This window comes from Podarcis bocagei (assembly GCF_964188305.1).
Source record: "Podarcis bocagei genome assembly, chromosome: 1".
In the NCBI taxonomy this organism is placed as follows: Eukaryota; Metazoa; Chordata; class Lepidosauria; order Squamata; family Lacertidae; genus Podarcis; species Podarcis bocagei.
The window spans coordinates 61,585,395-61,608,817 of NC_138125.1; the positions used below are offsets into that span (position 1 = coordinate 61,585,395).

Sequence of the window (23,423 nt, forward strand, 5' to 3'; positions counted from 1 at the left end):
CCCTAATGTCTGACAATTCATTTGTTTCGCACACATTCTTTTAAAGCCTGTTCTCAAAATCCTCTCATGAGTGGCTTCTTTCCTTTTTAGAAGTGCATGCGTAGAATTAGAACAAGACCCTCAGTAATAGGTTCAGGTTTGCAGCCCACTTTGTAAGTAAGACTAACTGGGGTTGCTGGGTTCCTATTCAGGGTCTGTACAAATTGAGTTACTTAGTAAAGACCTGTCATTACATAATGGAGAAAACTGCGTGTTATTTTGTAGGATCTTCCAATGTTAGAAACTGAGATATGAAAGCTAGGAGCTAAATGGCACTTTAAACCTAGGTTATGGGTGCAACAACAGAATTTCTAGGTGCGCTTTTTAAATAACAAGAATACAAAGCTGAAAATGAATGAACTGCAGATAAAATATTATATTCATTTTTCACATGGTCTAGTCCTTCCCCTGCTCACCCTCCTAATATTCTTAAGAGGGTCTCTTCTCCAGTCTTCAGAGAGTAGCTAGAAGTGGGAAGGCAGAAAAAGGCCCTCCTTTCCTTCCACTGTGCAGTTTTAATCTGAAATCTGAGGTGCAGTGCTGCACCCAGAGCTCAGAAACTGCTTGCGCTAATGAAATTCCCTGTCACAAAATGCGCCTAGAACAATGGAAGTTTCAAACACTGGGATCTTCCAATAATTATTGGCAATTGCACTGTCTTCCTGCCAAGGGCAAGAAGAATGTTGTGTGCTGCAACAGACTTCAATTTGGATCTAAATTCATGGCTGGATGCTCCATTCAGAAAGTTTTGGGTGAAAAATTTGCTATTTGATCCTTTGATTATTTTTTACAGTGCCCAATATAAATACATTTGAAACACCTAAAAAAATGCAAGCCTTCAGCGTAATTACTACTATTCATTGCTGAGGCATATCCTGGAAAGGGGACAAAATGATAAGGCTGCTTTGTAGCTCAAAGGGTGGGATTGTTGTGTGCACTGAACGAAGGCTGCTCATGCCACAGAACCTCCCCCTGCACCCCCTAAATCTGCTCTGGAGAGTTGGGGGAAACCACAGAACATGTTTGGGGGGGCGCGTGGGTCATAGCTGTCAAGTGACCCTTATTTGAAGGGACAGTCCCTTATTCCAGCGCCATGTCCCGCTGCTGTCCCTTATTGATGGATGTCCCTTAAATGTCCCTTAAAGGATGTCCCTTAAATTTCAAAGGAAGCAGCTCCTTTCCCTCCCTCCCTGCCGGCCAGGGAGGAAGGAGGCTCCAACTGTGTTGCTTGGCTGTGTTGCTCACCCAATAAGAAGTCTAAGAACGACTGGGGGGTGGAGCTTGCATGCCTTGTGTGTGGCTAGTTAATGGAAGCTGAGGGGGTTTTGAATGCTGGACGCCATTTTGTTGCATGTGCTGCTGCAAACCTTGCAGTGCAAAGCCAGGCCGGGGAGCCATCTTAAGTTGAGGCTGCATAGGCCTTGTGGTGCATGTGATTCAGATTCTAGTCAGTTGAACCTCTGGTTACAAAGTTGGTTGGACAGTGTTCTCGAAGCTACCAGCATGACTTTGACTAGACTGCAGGAGGACAGGAAGACTGGAGTGCCTGGAACAGGTGAGACTGCAGGTCCCTTATTTTGGCTGCTGGTCCCTTATTTTCAAGGCTGCTGGTCCCTTATTTTCAAATCTGTAAGTTGACAGCTATGACGTGGGTGAAAGGGTGGGAAGCCATATTGTGTGAACAGACCTTTTTCCCCACATGCATGCTTCACTTAGTGCTATGTTGAATTCTACCCTATGTCTCAGGAGCATAATCAATAGCTCCATCATACCTTGTGAACTTTGATGTACCACATCGCAGAGAGGCTAGTAAGCTTGCTACCTGGGAACCATGCCTTTGAGAAATAATAATAATGATAATGATAATAATACTTTTATTTGTACATGACCCATCTGACTGGGTTGCCACACACATAAGAAATGTGTGGGAAATGTCTTGTTCTGGTCCGTCAGAATGGCAGCAAGGCAGGTAAGTTGTCACAGCACCACAGAGAGCTTCAAGTGAGCAACTTGCTCCTAGAAGGGTTGGAAGTGAACTGAGGGTTTTGGAGCCTCTGCCTCTAGTCTACCTCTTCAAGGACCCTCAAGGGAGCTTTGGAGAATTAAAATCATTTAAGAGGCCAACCCTGAAGATTGGTACTTCTTCATCCCATGGCCTTCTGCCTGGAGCTTTCCTTGTGCTGTTGGACTGGTTAGGTACTGTGGGAGGCATTTGGTGGCTCAAGAGAAGGTGCCCTTAAAGGTCCTGGCTCTGGTTCTATGGGGCCCAGCACTTTGTGATGAATGGGTTCCCGATTGGCAATATTAGGCTTAGATGAAGAAAACCATTTTGGCATCTTATCCAAGGCTCTTGGCAAGGTGTCCTGATCACTGCTGAACTTTGGGGTCATGACAGCAAGCCCAGGAGCTGGGGATTATTAAGGGATGCCTCTGACAGATGGAGGAACAAAACACCTGTGCAGAAGGTATCCTTTCCAAACTGCAGACTGTGGTATCAATATGTAGGTTAAAGTGGCTGGTCCTTGAGTGATGGTCTTGGTGGAACAATGTTCAAGTTTGAAGGGTACCACAGTCCCAAGGAAGAAATCTGTACAGTCTTCATTTCAGCCATCTTCAGAGTACAGCTTGATCCGCTGGCAGATTTAATTCCATATAGAGATAACACATTTCACCACAGCCCCTCCCCCTTGAGACTGAGAAAGAACCAGAGCTTTTATAATTAAGCTGCTGCAGTTCCCAAGGAAGAAAGGTTTGCTTATACAAGCATGTGAGAAGGATGCTACACACTGGGTAGCATCGCAGTCCAGGATGTAGCCTTTAACCACTGCCTGCATAATAATTGGGAATATGTAACAGACTGCAGACATGAACCGTGTTATGACGCATGCCATGAGGCATTGATCTTCAAACTCAGTTTATTATTGCAAGCAACAGAGCTAACTTGCAGAGTTAAGAAAGAGCTCTTCTGTTCCCAAGACTGAGTAAACAAGTCTGAAGCCAGCCTACCTTGTAGGAGTCTTAAGCAAAGCCCAGTTGTTAGTTCTGAAGTCCTGCTTTGTTTTCATCTATGTTCCTATGAGCAAGTTTGGCAGTTTCAGTTTACAACATCAAACACCTCCTGACCAAACTACATTCTTACCTCTGCCTCCTACCCATATGTCAGTGCTGCCACCTATTGCCATCTTCAGTCTGTAACTATAGGTTTTGCCAACTCCACCTTACATCAACCAATGAAAAGATCAAGCTTGAAATTATGCCTTGTAGCATATCTGCAGTGGAGAATGTGTTGGTTCCAGGAAAAATAATATATAGAAGGAGTATTTTCTGCATGCCAAGATCCAGGCTGGGAGCAAGTACTCTTTGGTGAGAGAACCCCAGCACAGATTAAAAAATAAATAAAATGCAGCAAAGCAAAGCATGGAAATATAGGCTTTTATACCTTTAAAATTTGCTCTTCCAAGTTCCTTCCAAAGTTTCCCTCTTCCCCCAGCACAGAAAAAACCCACATGTTTGGCAAGTTAAAAATGGTTTACTTACAAACTCTTCAAAAGTCAGATTCACATGCTTCAGAAAGTTGGACAGGAGGTGAAACTTTGCTAAGTTACAAAGTGCTAAAAGCTCCTAGATTATATTGGTATACCGTAGACACTCAAGAGAGGCTTGTGATAGCCATGTGGCAACCCCAAGCTATTTAGGGCTTTACAAGTAAGAAATAGCACCTTGATTTCGACCTGAAATTCATTGGGAGGCAGTGCAACTAATAAATATGCCTATATGATCAGGCTGTTGTCAGCAGCCTTAATGCCACATGTTGTACTAATTACAATTCCTGGGCACTCTTCAAGGGTTGCCCCACACAGAATGCTAAAGATAGTGTAGCTATGAAACATTTTTCCAGGAACCCATTCATGTGGTAGAGGTACCTCTTCCCATAACGTCCTGCTTTTGAGAGGATGCTTGCATTTGTCTCTGCACTGTCAGAGAACAATGATGCTGCTACTCACAGTGATTATATACGAGCCCATCAAGATGAACTGCTTTGTGTTTATTACAGTAGTTTTGCCCAAGAACAATAGATTTCTTGAGGATATTGTCATGCTGCAACACAATAAAAAAGGAGATAAATGTTTCTGTAGTATCTATTTCCTTGCCATCCAAAATCACCTTTCTTTGTAAAGTCATATTTGCAGAGTAAAAATCTGCATCTACTGAAGATTGTGGTTGTATGTCTTGCTTTCAGATATGAATTTATGTCTAGCTCCCAACCTCACGAATCCTTCCCTGTCAGTCAGGTGCACATCATTCGGAAAAGATTGCTGCAGTTCCCCCTAAAGGCACTGACATTTGTTTAGCCACAATAGAGAGTTGTCCATTAAAATGACAGGGGGTGGAGAGACACTCGGCATACCAGGCTCACAATATGAGGTATAATAGATAGTGCTAACAATCATCCTGGCACCTTTTCAAGGGCCATTTGTTCTGAGAACAGCTCACTGCGTCCTTTCAAGTAAAAAGCAGCTTTTCATTGTGAAGCTAAAAAACCAGAATGTATCACCTCAATGTATTGCCATATCTAAAGGAAAGGGTCGGGGTGTAAATCTTCAATCACTGTCAGAACAGAGAGTGGTTGAATTTGATATTGGTGTGCCAGTTTAAAGTTGGATTGGGCAGTAATTCATTACGCTTTCCACTATACACACAAGATTAGTTTTGTACTCTGTGGGCTGGTTCACACATGAAGGTCCATCACAGCAGTGACTTACTTATTATTTTCTGGAATGAGGCCACTGTGTGCAGCCAAGGATGCAGTGCTTCCAAATCTCCATCCATATTATTGCACTATTGGCTACATGAGTGCTTTCAGACAGGTGCTTATTGTGGAATTGGTGCTCCTCATCCATACAAGTTGAGGGTTTTTTTTTGCAGTATCCACAAGATTTTGGCATTGACATAGCATCAGTCCATAGTCTGCACACACCCATTTAACCATTCCAAGTAAAGACACAACACCCTGTCCCTTGCGACCTTTTTGTAGTATCTCAATGACCCATTTGCAAAGTAAGCCCCCATCTGAAGAATGTAACTATAAAGTGTGCTTTGTTAGTTTATATTTTTGTCTCACTCACCATCAGAAAAGGGGGAGCGAGAGCGAAAGGCCCTACTTACCAATTCAAAGACAAGGCACACAAGACAAGGGGGTGGAGGAAGTTGAGTTTAGCAATGCCAGAACTAAGTGGTGAGATGTTAACTGGCATTTATATTCAGTTGGAACCAGGCTGATACTCCTTACTTGCTGGTGATCTTTCTGGGATAGAGGTACTGTAAGTGACCCAGCAGCTCTTGTTCCCTGGGCCAATGGCAGATGCAAAAGTGTTGAATTGACTGGGTAAGGAAAGGAAGGTGTTCTCTGCTGGAAACATGGAGTATAGCTCCAGCAGAGAACACCTTCCTTTCCTTTGACCTCTGTTACATGCTTTTCTACTCTGCTAAGGTCCTTGGTTTTTTCCTCCTTCCCTTTAACATGGAAATGCACATCAGAGGAAGTGCCATCAGGATAGTAGTGCTACACATTACTAGGAAGTGGGTTGGGAGAGAAATTGACACAGACCAGACATATTTGGCAGTAGCTCTGTTTTTTATGTGTAGTTTTGTCCTGAATTAGTTTTGGAGGCCTGTGCCTATTGTGTTCTTCATTAAATAAGGGAGGAGATAGGGTTTCAAATTTTAGTCAAGAGTCCTACATTTCTATATCTGCTACTGGTGCTGATTTCTGGGGATATGTATTGTTAAGTTTAGCTACCTGGGAATATTCTTCCCCAGCCCAGTCCCGGTGTCAATTCTTATACAGTGGTACCTTGGGTTACATACGCTTCAAGTTACAGACTCCGCTAACCCAGAAATATTACCTTGGGTTAAGAACTTTGCTTCAGGATGAGAACAGAAATCGTGCAACGGCAGCACAGCAGCAGCAGGAGACCCCATTAGCTAAAGTGGTGCTTCAGGTTAAGAACAGACCTCCAGAACGAATTAAGTTCTTAACCCGAGGTACCAATGTACAATAAAAAGTACTGTACAAGTTTAGATTTAAAAAACAGGCCCCATTGGGAAAAGAATGGAATTGTTAAGTCTTATTGCCTCAGGTATGGATAAAAGTGGGAGGCAGGTGGCTCTGTGGGTTAAACCACAGAGCCTAAGACTTGCCGATCAGAAAGTCAGCGTTTCGAATCCCCGCGACGGGGTGAGCTCCTGTTGCTCGGTCCCTGCTCCTGCCAACCTAGCAGTTTGAAAGCACGTCAAAGTGCAAGTAGATAAATAGGTACCACTCCGGCGGGAAGGTAAACGGCATTTACGTGCGCTGCTCTGGTTCTCCAGAAGCGGCTTAGTCATGCTGGCTACATGACCCAGAAGCTGTACGCCAGCTCCTTCTGCCAATAAAGCGAGATGAGCACCGCAACCCCAGAGTCGGCCACGACTGGACCTAATGGTCAGGGGTCCCTTTACCTTTACCTTTACAAATAAAAGATGCTGGAAAAAAACTGGATTAGATACGTTTGTATGTTCTGGCTAGCTCTTTTTCAAGAGATAGCCAGATATTAAACGTATCCCTAAAATCCAGATCTCGAATGTAGCAGCTTTTTCTAGCACATATAATATCTGGCCTGGTCTTATCCTTATAAATAACTCATTTGTTTTACAAACCTGCCCAACAGATCTTGTATGAGCATGAAATGACTTCAAACAATATGTTAATCACTGAGCTTCTCACTGTCCCAACCACCCTTGGGAAATTTGAGAGCATGTCCCACTAATATGCTTAGTTGTCATGACTGTCAGTTGCCTACGTCTACCCAAATTATTGTCTTGAACTTGAGAGAAGCAAAACCAGGATGGGTGGTTTTTTATGCCTTGTTAATCAAAATCTAGGCTGATCTGAGAGCTTTTTTCTTTTTGTCACTAGCTTGCTAAAATCAGGGAATGGAAAAGGAGAAAACACAAATCCTTTATGTTTCAAGCTTAACCATTCTTAATAGATAACATTTTACCATGCACTCATTTCTGTGGTAACCCAGGACACTATTTTAGTAACTCATTGCAGTTTGACTTCATGCCAGGGTCATCTACACAGCTTTCAGAAGCTCTTTGAACAGCAGGACAAGCTACCAGATCCTGAATACAAGGGGGGTCAGACCACATATCACCCAAAGGGAAAAAAACAGAAGACAAAAAAGGAAGTTATGCCTTTACATTCTCATCAAGTTTGCTGGCAAGTTTTATGATAGGGTACAGTAACTCTATTAAATGCTGGATTGTTGAATCAACATCTGCTTTTCCCTGGGAGCTCTCCCCAGTCCTGAAACTGAGTCTGTCATTTCTTCCATTAGCCAGCTCCAGTTATTAGCCTTTAGGTATTTCTGAACTTGTTACCTGGAATAGGGAGAGCCTTCTTCCAAGTAAGTTTGACATAGCACATCACCTATGCAACTCCCTTCCAGGTGAAACCAGGCTGTTACCCACTCTAGCTATCGCTTTTGCAACTAATAGGAGCTAGAGAAGTGGGAGAGTGATTTGGCTTGGGGTCGTGGCATGGAAGCAAAGGTTTAAAAACGGCCTCGGTCTAGTATATCTGAAGGAGCGTCTCCTCCCCCATCGTTCTGCCCGGACACTGAGGTCCAGCTCCGAGGGCCTTCTGGCGGTTCCCTCACTGCGAGAGGCCAAGTTACAGGGAACCAGGCAGAGGGCCTTCTTGGTAGTGGCGCCCGCCCTGTGGAACGCCCTCCCATCAGATGTCAAAGCAATAAACAACTACCTGACATTCAGAAGACATCTGAAGGCAGCCCTGTTCAGGGAAGTTTTTAATATGTGACATTTTAGTGTATTTTTCATCTTTGTTGGAAGCCGCCCAGAGTGGCTGGGGAAACCCAGCCAGATGGGCGGGGTACAAATAATAAATTATTATTATTATTTAAAATTCACTTTCTTCTGACACTGTGGTTCCAAACCAAATAGCCCCTACTGCACAGCTACAGTTTCAGAAAGAAAATGATGTGGGCAGCTCTAAAATGCAGCCCCACATCACAACTAGTTTGACCCTAACATTCAATAGTACATAAGCATTTGCAAGGGAGTACTGACAATCTTAGATTTTTTGGGGGTAAATGTCTGACAATTTAGAAATACACTGGTGAATGCTGACAGTCACCTAATTGTGATTGTCAGTACAGTGGTACCTCGGGTTAAGAACCTAATTCGTTCTGGAGGTCTGTTCTTAACCTGAAACTGTTCTTAACCCGAGGTACTACTTTAGCTAATGGGGCCTCCTGCCACTGCTGCACAATTTCTGTTCTCATCCTGAAGCAAAGTTCTTAACCCGAGGTATTATTTCTGGGTCAGCGGAGTTTGTAACCTGAAGCGTCTGTAACCCAAGGTACCACTGTATTCACTGAATACTGAGAGGGAAATAGTGTGTGTGTGTGTGTGTGTGTGTGTGTGTGTGTGTGTGTTTATCCACCCATCCACAGCTTCAGGCATTCACAAAATTAATTTAGAATTGTCACTATTCGCATATTAATGGTCATGGTTTCACCTAATTTCTGGCATCCACTACAATGTATAAAAAATAGGATTTTGCTTGCCTCTAAATTAAAACTCAAACAACAGGATCGTGCCCATCTTATTGGGAGGGAGGGAGTACTTATTTAAACAGGATAGAACAAAGTGTTGCAATTCATGAATTAATATTAGAAAGTCAACATAGTTAAGAACGAGCAAAGATTTGTGAATATGTTTAAATGAGACAAAGGTGGTTTTCATGAAGATCAGATATGTTTAAAAGGACTTCTGTCCTTTTCTTTCTGCATTATTGAGGCTGCAGACAAAGCTGAGGGGAAGAAATGTGATGATAAATTAAAACTCGGCTGTTTTACTAGATGATTGGCAGCCTATCAGTTAGGAGATAATCACTGCTTGTGCAATGTTTACAGAGAGTCCTCATGCTCTTTCCAAATCATTTAGTCTAGTAATCAGTGAGCCATGGAGCAAGATAAACACTTGTACAGAGTCAATAATAACCCTAATTCTTACTTCTATAATTAAAGAGGAAGAACCACCTGATTTTCTACATAGCATCAGTAATATAATTTCAACAGCAAAAGAAGCAAAGTATAGGGCCACTTTTTCAATTAATTAGAATTTTGTTGCCAAGGAATTAATCTGTTTTCCTGTCTCTTCGAGAGAGAAAAAAATCCTGCTTTCAAAATGAGTTTCTCAGCAGGATTAATTATAGAAAATGTAGAGTGAATTTCATTGGCCTGGAAATACATTCAGCATTTTGCTTTCCTTTGGATTAAGGTGCATGTGTGTGCGTGAAAGAGAGAGAGAGAGAGAGAGAGAGAGAGAGAGAGAGAGAGAGAAGTGGGGGAGGAAATGACTAAATTCTTAGCATAAGCAAACGTAGGTAGACAAAGAATATATAACCTCCTGGCCTGCAATTATGATCCATCCTGGGTGAAATGGAGAAAGCTGTTCCTCCAGATTGTAGGTAACCATGTTTGAGTCAGTAATGGGTGGCTTCAGGTCTGAAGTTCTTTGCAATTTTCTGCTTCTGTAATACTGATTGATTACTGCTGCCAGAGCAGACAGGGCTGCATTTGCTTTTATTATTCCTTTGGCTTGCTCATATTATAAAAATTACTCTGGCTGAATTTACAGATTGAAGAGCTAAAATTGCTTGATAAAACACAACCCAGTGTCTTCTGTGCTGAACAGCCATATGTAGCTTACAAGTGAAGAACCACAAGACTTTGAAGAAATACTGGGGAGAGGGTGTCCCTGGCAAGAGCTGGAGAGCTTCTTGTTGGGGAGTCCAATGATCCACCCTTGGCTGCATTCTCTTTCCTTCTATCTGACAGTGTCACAGTTCTGTTCCAACTGCTTCTGCTAGGAAACAATGTGAGTTTGGGCAAGGAGGTACCGCACAAATACCAGCCTCATCACTTTCAGGATGGTGGGTGTGTCACACAGATGGCTGGGTTTAAATATTACTGAAGTCACCCTGTCTGCTTTGAGAGCTGCTGAGCATCAAGGGTGGTTTTTTCTATTCATGGATCATTTCTATGCTGTATTATAATTTAGGCAGATAATATCAGGGGGTTTGGGCTGGGTGTTCATCAGTATGCGGATGATACCCAGCTCTACCTCTCTTTCAAATCAGAACCAGTGAAAGTCTTGTGTGAATGTCTGGAGGCGGTTGGAGGATGGATGGCGGTTAACAGATTGAGGTTGGATCCTGAAAAGACAGAAGTACTGTTTTGGGGGGAAAGGGTGGGCAGGTGTGGAGGACTCCCTGGTCCTGAATGGGACAACTGTGCCCCTGAAGGAGCAGGTGCGCAGCCTGGGAGTCATTTTGGACTCACAGCTGTCCATGGAGGTGCAGGTCAATTCTGTATCCAGGGCAGCTGTTTATCAGCTCCATCTGGTACGCAGGCTGAGACCGTACCTGCCCACGTATTGTCTCGCCAGAGTGGTGCGTGCTCTAGTTATCTCTTGCTTTGACTACTGCAATGTGCTCTATGTGGGGCTACCTTTGAAGGTGACCCAGAAACTGCAACTAATCCAGAATGCAGCAGCTAGACTGGTGACTGGGAGTGGCCACCGAGACCACATAACACTGGTCTTGAAAGACCTACATTGGCTTCCAGTACATTTCTGAGCACAATTCAAAGTGATGGTGCTGACCTTTAAAGTCCTAAACAGCCTTGGTCCAGGATACCCGACGGAGCGTCTCCACCCCCATCATTCCGCCCGGACACTGAGGTCCAGCGCCGAGGGCCTTCTGGCGGTTCCTTCATTGCGAGAAGTGAGGTTACAGGGAACCAGACAGAGGGCCTTCTCGGTAGTGACACCCGCCCTGTGGAACACCCTCCCACCAGATGTCAAAGATAAAAACAACTACCAGACTTTTAGAAGACATCTGAAGGCATCCCTGTTTAGGGAAGCTTTTAATGTTTAATATACTACTGTATTTTAATATTTTGTTGGAGGCCGCCCAGAGTGGCTGGGGAAACCCAGCCAGATGTGTGGAGTATAAAATTATTATTATTATTATTATTATTATTATTATTATTATTATTATTATTATATATTATTGTATTCTAAAAACATCTGGAGGACTACAGGTTTATGATACTTGGCTTAGATGAAGAGTCTTGGGCACTTTATTTATGGCATATGGCTTCTGATGCTATGAAAGCCTTCTCCAAATGATTGGGATCTAAGTCTCAGCATAACAGGCAAGCACAGCTCCTAGCCGTTTCCCAATTAGTGGGGTTATTTCCCATGCCAGAGTATGTCTTCACTGGGAGATGAAGCTGCAGTTGTGTTCAAGTGTCAATAGGTAATCAGCGCAGAACTAAATGTTGGAATCGGAGGAATGGTACAGCTCATATCTGAAAGTCAACAAGGATGATGAAAGCCAATGACTATTATGGGCTTACATGACTGAATAAAAGTCTGGTCCACATTTGTGATTATGAATATAAAACCAAAGGTGGTAGTTATTCCATGTTAATTAAGCCAGAGTGAAAATTCTATGTAGACTTAAGAAGGGCAATAGTAGTCACAGAGTTCTGTGATCAGAGCTCTCAGAAACTGAAGACAGTGGAGTAAGTACTGAGTAAAGGAATATGGATAGCTGCTCTAATATGAGTACTATAAATGGACTTTAAGAGACGCACAATTAACTTGTACATAAAAGTCAGCAGTCTGATGAAAGGTGGAGGCAGAACCAACACTGCATGCAGCTTTATATATTTATGCAGAATTAGAAGTCATGAATTGGCAGGAGCTTTTCAGACAAATAAAACAATTCCTCCCAAGCAGTAATTAATTCCAAACCCATGGTTCTCTCACAATGGGCTGAAGATCTCTTTACAATGCAAATCATTGTCCATAAAGCTACAAGCTTCTCCCTAGTTCCTCCCAGCGCAATGTTTCTGCAGAAACAGGGAGCAGCATGCTAACCATCCCTCCATCTCTATTAGCCAATACAACATGACTGATTATGTGAGTGGTTGTTGCCTTTGTGCTGATTGATGCTACTTTGGGCGAGTGGACTATATTTCTTTTTTCATTAGACTTCCACAAGAATCTTGAATCCTACTAATGCCTTTTTCCTTAATTTGCCTTATGCCAGATAAGGATGGTTGGATGACTAGATGAGCGATGGAAACCATGTTGAGTCTTGGCAGACTACTAGGCCAGGCTGGGCTCAATATTCTATCATTTAATAGGGCTTTCCCCATCTACTGGCAAAATAAGGTGGCTGTTTCAGGTGGCTGGTTTTTGGGTGTCATGAAAGGGCAGCAGATAGTTTATTAAATATATTCACCCATTTTTTTTTAATCAAGGGAGTGGGAGAGGTGCCAGTGGGATTTTCTGCTTTGGGTGGCAAAATAATTTCTCAGGCATTGGATACTATGTTGTTTTGTGCATGTGGATGCTCTACTTCAGATAGCAACATGGCTTGGGCTGGCCTTGGGTCCAAGGAGCCAAAATGCTGAAGGCTAACTCTGGAGAAAATTACCAGCCACATTGTTTGTTCTGAGAAGACTCAAGGAACTAAGTGTCCTCAAATAGTAAACTTTCTATAACACAGTTTGAGGCAGCCAGATACTAAACTAAAGGAGCTGAAACACAAGCGACCACTACTTTCTCAATAATTGTCATTGTAGGACCTCCATCTAACCTTCCTTTATGGCACTGAAACTGCCATTTCTGATGGGAAAAGGCACTCCTAGTCTATTAGCAAGAGTGTGAAAGTGAGATTTCATTTCACAGTCCATCTCCTTAAAAGGCTGTCAAAGCAGCAATAAATGGAGGATCAGTTGAAATCAGTGACGAAAACTTCCATTGTTTGTTACACTACTACATATCATAAGATGAGCAATTTCCACTCCAGTGAAGATTCTTGCATTACACCTTCCCACCTGACACTTAGCACTTCAATAATAGTCAGAACACAGGAAAAAAAGAAGATTATAGCTTTATGTTAGTGACACTGGAGTTATGTATGAAGAGGCACTTCTGTTCAAATCATCTGTTTCATGCACTTACAGCTATCTGAATATATTAACCTTTGGGTTCATTTTTGTACTTGTTTTTTGTGTTTTATATTTAAAGTTCCACACACACACACTTTTAAGCTACTGACATTTTGAAGTTATTTGACCATATACAGATTGTTGGAAATGGCCAGATTTTTAGCACATAGTTTTCATTTGAATTAAAACTTTCTTTAGAAAATGTGCTATTTATTTGATTTGATTTACTGTTTATATTTATAAACCACCGACCATTTCACAATACCAGAGTGGTATACAAGGTTAAAGCCATAAAAGAAGATAAACCTTACTTGTAACAACCATTGTTAGCACTAACTCTACATTCTGTAGTACTGTGGGGACGATAGCTTAAACACTGAATACTCAGTGTAGTCATGTAGCAGAAGAGTTTATTCGCCTCTTACTGTAATTTCATGTTGCTCTTCTGCATGTATATGTACCAAAATAATCACTATGCCTTTCCTGAAGCTGGATTCAGCTGCACCTATATAGATAACTCTATAGGACTTTGGCATAGGTTTCCTACCCAACTGCCCCTTATTTTGGAACTTCCTCATATGTTAAATTTACGCATGAGAAGAGAGAGCAGGAATGGGTGCATTGAGCATCATAACCCTATTGCCCTCCAATTCACAGGGCGAAGTTGGGAATTTGGGAGCCTGCTGTATCCACATAGCTTCCTCATACAATATAGAACCCCAATTATGTAGGGTCCTAAATCTCACAGGGAGCCTCCCTGCTTTAGGTCTTCACCCTCCATGAATTCAAAGTCAGTGAGGATGGCAACAGAGCCCGTACCCTGGCTATGCTTTGCTCCCGTGCATGTAAGTTTGATGCACAAGCAGAATGGGGTTGAAATACACCCTGGGGTCCCATTTCACTGCAGAACTGACACTAAAGTAGCCCTTCTAGGATGTAGTCCCTGCACAATGGTTGAAAACAAAGTCCCCAAATTTTCATCCATTTGCTTACAGAACACAAATTGGAAAAGACACCAGGGCAAAACACGTCTCATGAAATCTATTGGTTCTTGGTTTCTTGCTCCACATATTGGGGTAAAAGAAAGATCCCATGCAGTTTTTCAAGTGGAAGCTGATCCAGAAATGATTAGTGTTCTTGTGACATACCACACATAGCTTCATTTCTGGGATGCATGACCAATCTGACACACGTTTGAGTTTGGCTAGGGGTGGAGAAAAAAACCTCCTCAACCAGTTTATGCCTGTTTCTGAGTTTCTCTTCAAGACTTAAAGTACTGGGGAGGGGGAATGTTCCATATGGTTTTCAAACAAATGCTGATTCCTGGAAGCAGATTAAAGTACTCTTCTCTTGCTTCAGCATGTGTGGCCTTGTCTGAGACATTCGACAACCTGAAGATAAATTGGAAGTCACCTTGAGGTAGAAAACTACTCCATAAAACTATCTGTGTTCATTTTGGGAAGGGTTATACCTTGCCTACATAGCAGGAACAAGTGTTTGTGCTGTATTATGGCAGGCTAAGAATGCTCTGCTCTTAGGTAGTCAAATAGTTCACCTTATAGAGCCTGGGAATATACGAATGCCTTTTTCAGGATAACTGTTTCTTACCAGCAGAAATAGTGTAAAAAGGGATAGATCAGAGGAATTATTAACGTTAGCATTAAAGGAAAGCTCTTCCTTGTTTGTTCCTTACCTCCCCTCCACACCTTCCTTTAAACACACACACACACACACACACACACACACACACACACACAGACACACAGACACTTAGTCAACAGCGTTTTCTTGCTCTATTGATTTTAAAAAGGATTCTCTGCTCCCTGCTGTTAGATTATTTCCAGGAGACTGTCTCAGGTCAATAGGCACAATAGTCTTCCTCAGCTAACTCACTCATCATACTCTTGCACATTCTCTCATACACGACGCAGCAGGCAAAAAGGTGCAGCCTATCAATCTAAGCTAAAGTGAAAGCAATGAATCTCATGCCTTTTGCTTTATTGTACACGTTATACCATTTTAGGTATTAAGTGACTTCTCTGGGGGTTTTCGGCCAGGAGTCCCTAGGGCTATGTCCAGGAATCTGTTACAAATGCCAGGGCTCTGTTGTGGTAGATGTAGAATAATAACAGGCTCTTCCTGAACATGTTTGGAGTGCATTTCCCTCACCAATGACTAAACGTATCTGGGATTATAAACTAGAAAGATTTCAGAATAGAAATCGTGATTTCCAGAAAATTGTGGTTTCTGCTTTCCTTATAGCCATGGCTTTGTTATGCTTTGTTTTGGAATAAAATTCACAAGGGAGAGGGGAGGGAAAACAAACTTCAGATTTCAGTTATTTCTAAATCAGAATTTGTAACTCAAGTGCTATGCTGCCTACTTAAGCATATGATTTACTGTTTTTGGAGAAAAAAATACATAACGGCCAGATTTCCAATAAAATAATCAAAAGGTTAATTTTCCATCTTTATCAAGCTTTAGTATCAGATCAGTACTGTATGAAGGGCATTATAACCACACAGACCCCTCCTGATATTTTAATATTTTGTGAAGTTAAAATCATTCACAAGATTTTGGGATATAACTGCTTGCTGAGGGCCACATGCAGATGTTTCAAAGTGATAAGAGATATATTCAAAATGAATATATACTTATTTAAAAATCAACTGCATAGAAGATAACAAGATTATTTTAATTATAGGTCTTGTATTAGCAGACACAAAAATCATTCTGCAGTTCAGCTGATTCATTCTTTCCCAGTGCAAAAGCCAGTGTAATTCAATAAACATTGTTTCCATGGACTTGGACAGCAAATTTGCAGGATGTTGCCCTACAGTTGCAACAGCATTCAGGAATGGAAAAGGTCACAGAGGCTAATTTGAAAACAGCGCGGATTGATGGAAGCTATTAGGTGAATACAATGTTTGTCAGGTCATGGTGGCTTGAGTTTCGGGAATAAAAATTTTATTGTGTTTTCCATTTTGAGGTTGCAAACCCGGTCAAAACCCAGTCAAAACATTCTTAAGCATGTTGACTTCAGGTCTCTGATGCCTTGGCTCCCAAATCACTTACGAGGAAACATTTACTGATGCACATGGGTGAAATTGAGAATCTGAGGGACTGGTCCATTTCAGAGGACCAGAAAACCAGGAGATTTTCCATGCATGCTCTGCAAAGCTTTTGTTCTTAGACTATACTGTAGTATAAAAATGCAGTTGAGTCAGTTGTACTGATGTGCTGCCACATGAGGACATAAGAAGAAACTGTGGCCAACCAGATGCTTGTGGGAAACCCACAAACAGGATTTGTGGTTTCCAGAAACTGGTATTCGGAAGCATTGCTGCTTTCAACTGTGGATGCAGAGCACAGCCATCATAGCTAGTAGCTACTGATAGCCTTATCCTCCCTGAAATTGTCTAATCCTCTTTTAAAGCCATCTGTGGGTTCTATAATTTAACTCTGTGCTGCATGAAGAAGTAGTTTCTTTTGTCTGTCTTGAGTCTTTCAACATTCATATGACCAAATATAATGACTTCAACTCGGTCAAAAGGAGGCAACTTGTGTCCTTGGCCCAGTGTTTTGGGCCGAGCCATCTCTGCCATTATTAGTGCAGTGGCTGTCACAGTTACCCCAGCATTGCAAACCAGAAGCAGAATTTGGTTTTGATATCCCGCTTTATCACTGCCCTAAGGAGTCTCAAAGCAGCTAACAATCTCCTTTCCCTTCCTCCCCCACAACAAACACTCTGTGAGGTGAGTGAGGCTGAGAGACTTCAGAGAAGTGTGACTAGCCCAAGGTCACCCAGCAGCTGCATGTGGAGGAGTGGGAACGCGAACCCGGTTCACCACATTATGAGCCCACCACTCTTAACCACTACACCACACTGGCTCTTTTTCATGATGGAAAATAGAGCTGGATAGGAGTGGAAAGGGAGGCAGAACTGCTATCAAAAAGCCACATCTCTTTGGATCAGCTGCATGGGTCCCATTATACCCCTGACTTTTGCTTCTGCAAAGACTGAAGAGGGATTGTGCTGCTGTGATGACTATATATCTGTATTTCGCAAGAAGACCAACATACCTTGAGAAAACTTTTTTTTTTAAAATGTCAGTTGTGGTGAGATAAAAATTCTAAAATGCAGAAAAATATATGCTTATGAAATCCATAAGAAATAACAGCATTAAGGATTATCCAATCACAGGGAGAACAATGGGGGAAGGAACAAAGCAGAAAGGGACTAATTGAATGGTGGGTTCAGATGTTTCTCATCTCTCTGTTTCAGGGCACATGCAGACTGTTGCTATTTTGGGGTGGGATTCAATCACATCCTGGCAAATTCAGGTTGTGCAACAAAGCTAAAAAATAAGACTTTCTGGACTTTCAAGAAAAGTGATGAGCAAATGTACAGGTAAATGTGGGGTAATGATTCATTTGATGCCACATCATCTAACCGCCCTGCAAACAAATCAGAATAAATGCTAAATAAAGAGGCCAACAGAAAGCCCCCTCAGTCTCAAGAGTTTGTACTTCAGTCAGGGTGGGCAATAATGGATAAACCAAGCAAGAGATGAAATATATCCTAGCCTCCCTCTTAAAGGAACCTCAAACAAGGAGTCTTTAATGTTTCCCATTTCAATTTTATAGACCTGGGTCTTTGAAAAAACTGGATTTTCAGCTTAGCCCTTACTTTATTCTCCTAGGTCTAAGTAACCAAAATAGCTCACTTGTTCCAGGCATGATAGACTGCCTTGCATTATCTGAAGTGTCAGAAAAACATCCATGAATACAAAGCCACGAAGGCCAAAAGCCCTAATAGCAAAATATATGTCAGATACTGGAAGTGTTGACAACAATTTCCTACAGCAGGATACACTATTTGACAATCAATGTATCAGCTAAATGGCAGTATGGCGATAAAGGACCTTGACTATAATTGTGTGTTCAAAACTAAGAGAGACACCATCAAGCCCACAAGCTTAATTTCTTTGAGCCTAATGTGATAAATTGTGCCAATTTAGGGAATTGCACTTTTGAACTTCTAATATCAGTGGAATAACTCACTCCAAGCCTTTTCCCCCAACATGCAAATAATTAATTAAATTATTTTCTGCTTGACCCAAATTCCTGGGCCACATTATCATGGGTTGATCAGTCCTACTCCCTTGCCACAGGTGACTTTAGTGGGAGCTGTCGGCTGGCAACAACTTTCAAGGGAAGTCTACTTTATGATGGACTGGGGTGGCAAAATTAAACTTTAATTTATCCTTTAGGAAGTTTAAAGCAACTCCTGTTTCTGAGTTGAGTACTTTGTGGATTGTTTTGTATTTCCAGACGCTAACAGAGCAATCCACCCCCTGCTCATGCTAGGCTTGGGTAGAGGTGGATTTAGTGGAGACGTCCTTCCATATAGCTTTCCTGGCTCAGCTACCTTCCCTCTGGCTGCTTGGGGGCAACAGGCAGGATCCCCACTGGTGGCACAAGCAGAAAGCTCCAAAATGGGGCATTCCAAGAGTAGGGAGGAGCTGAGCCAGCCAATGGGTTTCACTGATCCAAACCTGATCTCTGAGCCAATCTGCCTGACTCCCACCTTCTGCCCCATCTGCCATGCAGTCACTACATTCAGCCCTTCTGTATGAAAGAGGAAGAGGGTAGGGTTGAATTGTGCCCTAAATCTACTTCCAAAGCTGGGTTTTGGCGTCATTTCCCCCCAATATGTGAAGTTATTGCAACATCTAATGTAGTCTTTTAGTTCTCTCTTCCACCCCTCCCCCAGGTCTAATATGTTTTATCTACTATAATAGGTTTATTCCAACTCAAAATGTATTCTCAAGAATGTTCAGGACTATATTTGCAATAAGAATTAATCTGTTGGTGCAGAAAAGTCAGTTGGCAGTGAATGGTCTTACCACCTTAACTGTGCCTGTCAAGTTATTCTGCAGTGGGCATTTATTTGAATAATAATAATAATAATAATAATAATAATCTCAAGCTAACTTGTTGTTATTATTACATTGTGTCTCAGAAGCGAGGCAAGTTGCCTTATATCTGGGCTCAGAAAAATGCAGCAGTAAAACAGGTATGAGCCAAACTCCTCTTTCTTTTTTCCTTGACGGTTAGCAGCATGAACATTTTCTTTGAAGTTCCATTTGTCACAGATTCACTCTCTCCTCCATGCATGTTTGTACTTCCCTGTGAAATTCAGAACTGAGACAGAAGCTGCTCTTGTATCTCAGATGGGCCATGTACATTGTGCCCATGTAATGAGGCCTCTCTTGAAGTGCAGTTTTTGTTCAATAGCAGAGTCCAAATGCATGTAAAGTGCATGTAATTCCTTTGCTCCGAGGCTTCTGCTGTTCCCCCTTTCCCAAACCAAACTGCAAAATTATATTTTAATCAATTATTCATAGCATAAACTCGGAGCTAGTGAAACCAGACCCAATGGAATTACAAGTACTAAGCTGTTTCTGAAGTTCCTTCAGGTTGCCCACCAAAGAGCTGCATAGCTATTCCCATCTAAGAATCCAGAGATGCTGTCACCAGGTTGCAAGTTAATTGTTATGTCCAGATCACAAAATAGGAGCACAACTGTTTTCGGTACAAATACAAAAGTCTACAGCAGTGAAGGTGCCTTCCATAATGAAAGCTTGGTGGCATTGTGTTGAGAAAGGAGGAAATGATACTGGGCAGTGGGCTTTTAGCTGCACTTCCTGAGTTCCATCTTGACCACCATGGTATTTCACATATTGATGAAGCTGCTGCAGGAGGTCAGCCCAGGATTTGGAGTTAGGTGTCACCAGCATCCTGATGGCAGTCAGCTTTATTTCTCCATGGTGGATTTGTAGAAAATCAGGTGCAGTTATAGAAAATTTTGAACATTGTCTGAGCTTGATAAAGGGCTGAAACAGATGTACTATTGGTGAATGAAACTGAAACAGATGTACTATTGGTGAATAGCTCTCCAGTCTTGGAAGGGGAAAGGAATTCATCCTTTGTGGGATGGGATTGAACCCTGTCTGAAAGATCAGGTTTGCCACCTGGGAATACTTCTTGATCTGGTTTTGTTGATTGAGATTTAGGTGTCCTCAGCGGCACAAGGTGCTTTCTACCTGCTTAGACTGGGATTCCAACTGGGACCTCTACTAGACAGGGATAGTTTGGCAACAGTCTGGTGACAGCTCTTTTAGACGACTGCAATGTGCTAGACATTGCGCTTCCCTTGAAGACAGTTCAGAAGTTTAAAATACTGCAATTTGCCTGAGGCTGTTTGCTGGTGTCATGTGCCCTAGTCTTGACTCACACTGAAGCACAAAGGAGGACATGAATAGAGTTGAATCAGGAGTTGAGTCATTATTGTCCTCTGCTCCAAGTTCTTCCAGATCCACTTCCATGAAGCAGGAGCCAACTCCTCTAGAGCAAGGCAGTGACCTTTTAAGGGCACAGACCTCAAGAGGGTAAGGCCAATAGTAGGAATAAACAGCTCACTGATGCAACAACTCTTCTTCCATGTGTGAAAATACTCCAGCCAGCTTTCTTACAATGCTCTGTCCAAGGTCCTGACTACTGATGCCTTGCCCAAAACAGACTCTGCCTTACCTTCCTTGACCTGATCTTACCAGATGTAACTCTGCCTGGCCTGACCCTATTGGAAATGAGCCTGTCTTACTTGCTATTATGCTGCCCCACCAGTAGATTGTGTTGTTGCAGTCTACTTTGCCTGGAAGCTGAGAGTCTGGCCAGAATAGGACAGATGGGAACGCATCATGACAGTTTTGAGATATTTACAATTATTGTTGGTTTATTTGGAGGATGGATGGTGGCTAACAGATTGAGGTTGAATCCTGACAAGACAGAAGTACTGTTTGGGGGGGACAGAGGGTGGGTGGGTGGGACTCCCTGGTCCTGAATGGGACAACTGTGCCCCTGAAGGACCAGGTGCGCAGCCTGGGAGTCATTTTGGACTCACAGCTGTCCATGAAGGCGCAGGTCAATTCTGTGTCTAGGGCAGCTGTCTACCAGCTCCATCTGGTACGCAGGCTGAGACCCTACCTGCCCGCGGACTGTTTTGCGAGAGTGGTACATGCTCTGGTTATCTGTCGCTTGGACTACTGCAATGCGCTCTGTGTGGGGCTACCTTTGAAGGTGACCTGGAAACTGCAACTAATCCAGAATGCAGCAGCTAGACTGGTTACTGGGAGCGGCTGCCGAGACCACATAACACCGGTCCTGAAAGACCCACATTGGCTCCCAGTACGTTTCCGAGCACAATTCAAAGTGTTGGTGCTGACCTAAATGGCCTCGGTCCAGTATACCTGAAGGAGTGTCTCCACTCCCATCGTTTGGCCCTGACACTGAGGTCCTCACGTGCTGAGGGCCTTTTAGCAGTTGCGAGAAGTGAGGTTACAGGGAACCAGGCAGAGTGCTTTCTTGGTAGTGGCACCTGCCCTGTGGAACGCCCTCTCATCAGATAAAGGGAAATAAGGAAATAAACAACTATCCAACTTTTAGAAGACATCTGAAGGCAGCCCTGTTTAGGGAAGTTTTTAATGTTTGAAGTTTTATACTGTTTTTAATGTTCTGTTGAAAGCTGCCCAGAGTGGCTGGGGAAACCCAGCCAGATGGGCAGGGTAGAAATAATAAATTATTATTATTATATTTTAATTATATTCAATGTCAATTCAAAGTGTTGGTTTGACCTTTAAAGCCATCACACCTTGAGACAGGCATACCACAAGGGCTGCCTTCTCCCTACCTAAGCATGAATGCCCTTCTCAGTAGTGCTGCTGCTACCACCACCACCACCAGAGAGATGGGGTATGACAACATAGATTTTCTAAGATGCCCTAGTTGTGCAATGCCCTCCCTAAGGAGGCTTGCCTGGCATCTGCCTTGCTATCACTAAGGCATCAGGTAAATACATTTTATTATCTCAGGTTTTTTTAATCAATTAAAATAGCATAGGGAGGATGCTATATTATAAAACGCTGGATTTTTTTAAAATGTTGCTTTTTAACATTCAGATTCACATGTGTGTATTGTGCTAGTGATTGTTTTATTACCTCCAACTTATGGATTGTAGGTGTTGCTGCTTTATTTTAAACCACATTGTTAATAAGCCCGAGACATGAAGGCTAGCAACATCAACCCTGCTGTGTGGGAATCCTTTGCAGACGACCGTAGTGCCTGGAGACATACAGGTTGTGCATCCATAGCGGTGACCAGAGGAGGAATGACCATTGGGAGGAGAGCAGAGACAAGAAACGCCATGGTACACCTGCAGCAGCACAAGTGGACTCCTTCATCTTCTCCAGCTGCAACAAAACATGTCTCTCCTGTATCGGTCTCCATAGATGCTGTGACTTTGCAACAGTTTGACTTCACCCACAAAGGCACACTCCTCCATTGTCTCCCGAGACAGACAGATGCCAACAACATATAAGCCCAGGATCAATATTAGGAAGAGTTTTATACAGTTCAGAGCAATCCTACTGGACAGGGGAGAGAGGTGTAGTGGTGGATAAATGGCAAAATCCTAGGGCTTGCTAGGTCTTTTTTATTATTATTATCACCGTCATTGAGAGGGTGCCTCGGGGTGATGGACTATCTCTCCTCCTCCAAGGGCATGCCAAATGAATTAGGATGGTGGCATTCAGGGTCCATCCTTACCCAGTTTGCCCCAGCCACAAACCCCAGAGCACTCTTCTTTGCCCCATGACTGTTCACCTTCACTGTAGAAGCAGCAAGCAGACTTTTCCTCTGCTGCTGCAAAGACGATTCCTTGATCAGACCTTCCTTTCCAAGGGTTGGGCTTCCCTCTCCCTCAGAAAATAAAGAGTTTCACGCCATCCTTTTTAAGGGTAGGATTGCAACTTTAATAACAAAAAAGGGGGGGAATTAGCTGAGCAAGATGCTAAGAGATGAAAGCTTTTTGGATACCATCATTTCTTTTTCTTTCAGCAAGATGAGGCTGGCCAAGCAAAAACTTCCAAGCATTCTTCTAGTGTTGACTGTCTGGAGGGCGCCTTCAGAGTTCTCAAGAATCGGAGCCTGGCTACTTTACAACTTGTAGTCAGGCCTTTAATCAAAGGCCAAGCAATACAAAGAGTGCTAAAGTGCTTTCTAATACACATCTCATATTAGCTGAGCCTGGAAACCATAACCTTTTGATCTAACACAATTTTAGTAGGCATTATGGAAACTCTGCCAAAACGGTCAGAGTCTGGCTAATGCAATAATATATATGTGTCTGTATCCTTGTCACATTCTTTTACTTCATAACGTTTGTAC

General features: G+C 42.7%; 1 long non-coding RNA gene across 2 annotated transcripts; it reads left to right on the top strand.

Annotated features, from left to right (window-relative positions):
* Window positions 1-1,190: 1,190 nt before the first annotated feature.
* LOC308571822 lies at window positions 1,191-22,401 on the top strand. 2 transcript variants are annotated; one of them, XR_014001595.1, is made up of 3 exons: window positions 1,191-1,594; window positions 17,422-17,547; window positions 22,307-22,401. It is a non-coding gene; the product is annotated as an uncharacterized lncRNA (long non-coding RNA). The 2 variants fall into 2 exon arrangements; XR_014001596.1 differs by lacking the exon at window positions 22,307-22,401 and adding an exon at window positions 19,162-19,210.
* The last annotated feature ends 1,022 nt before the right edge of the window (window positions 22,402-23,423 follow it).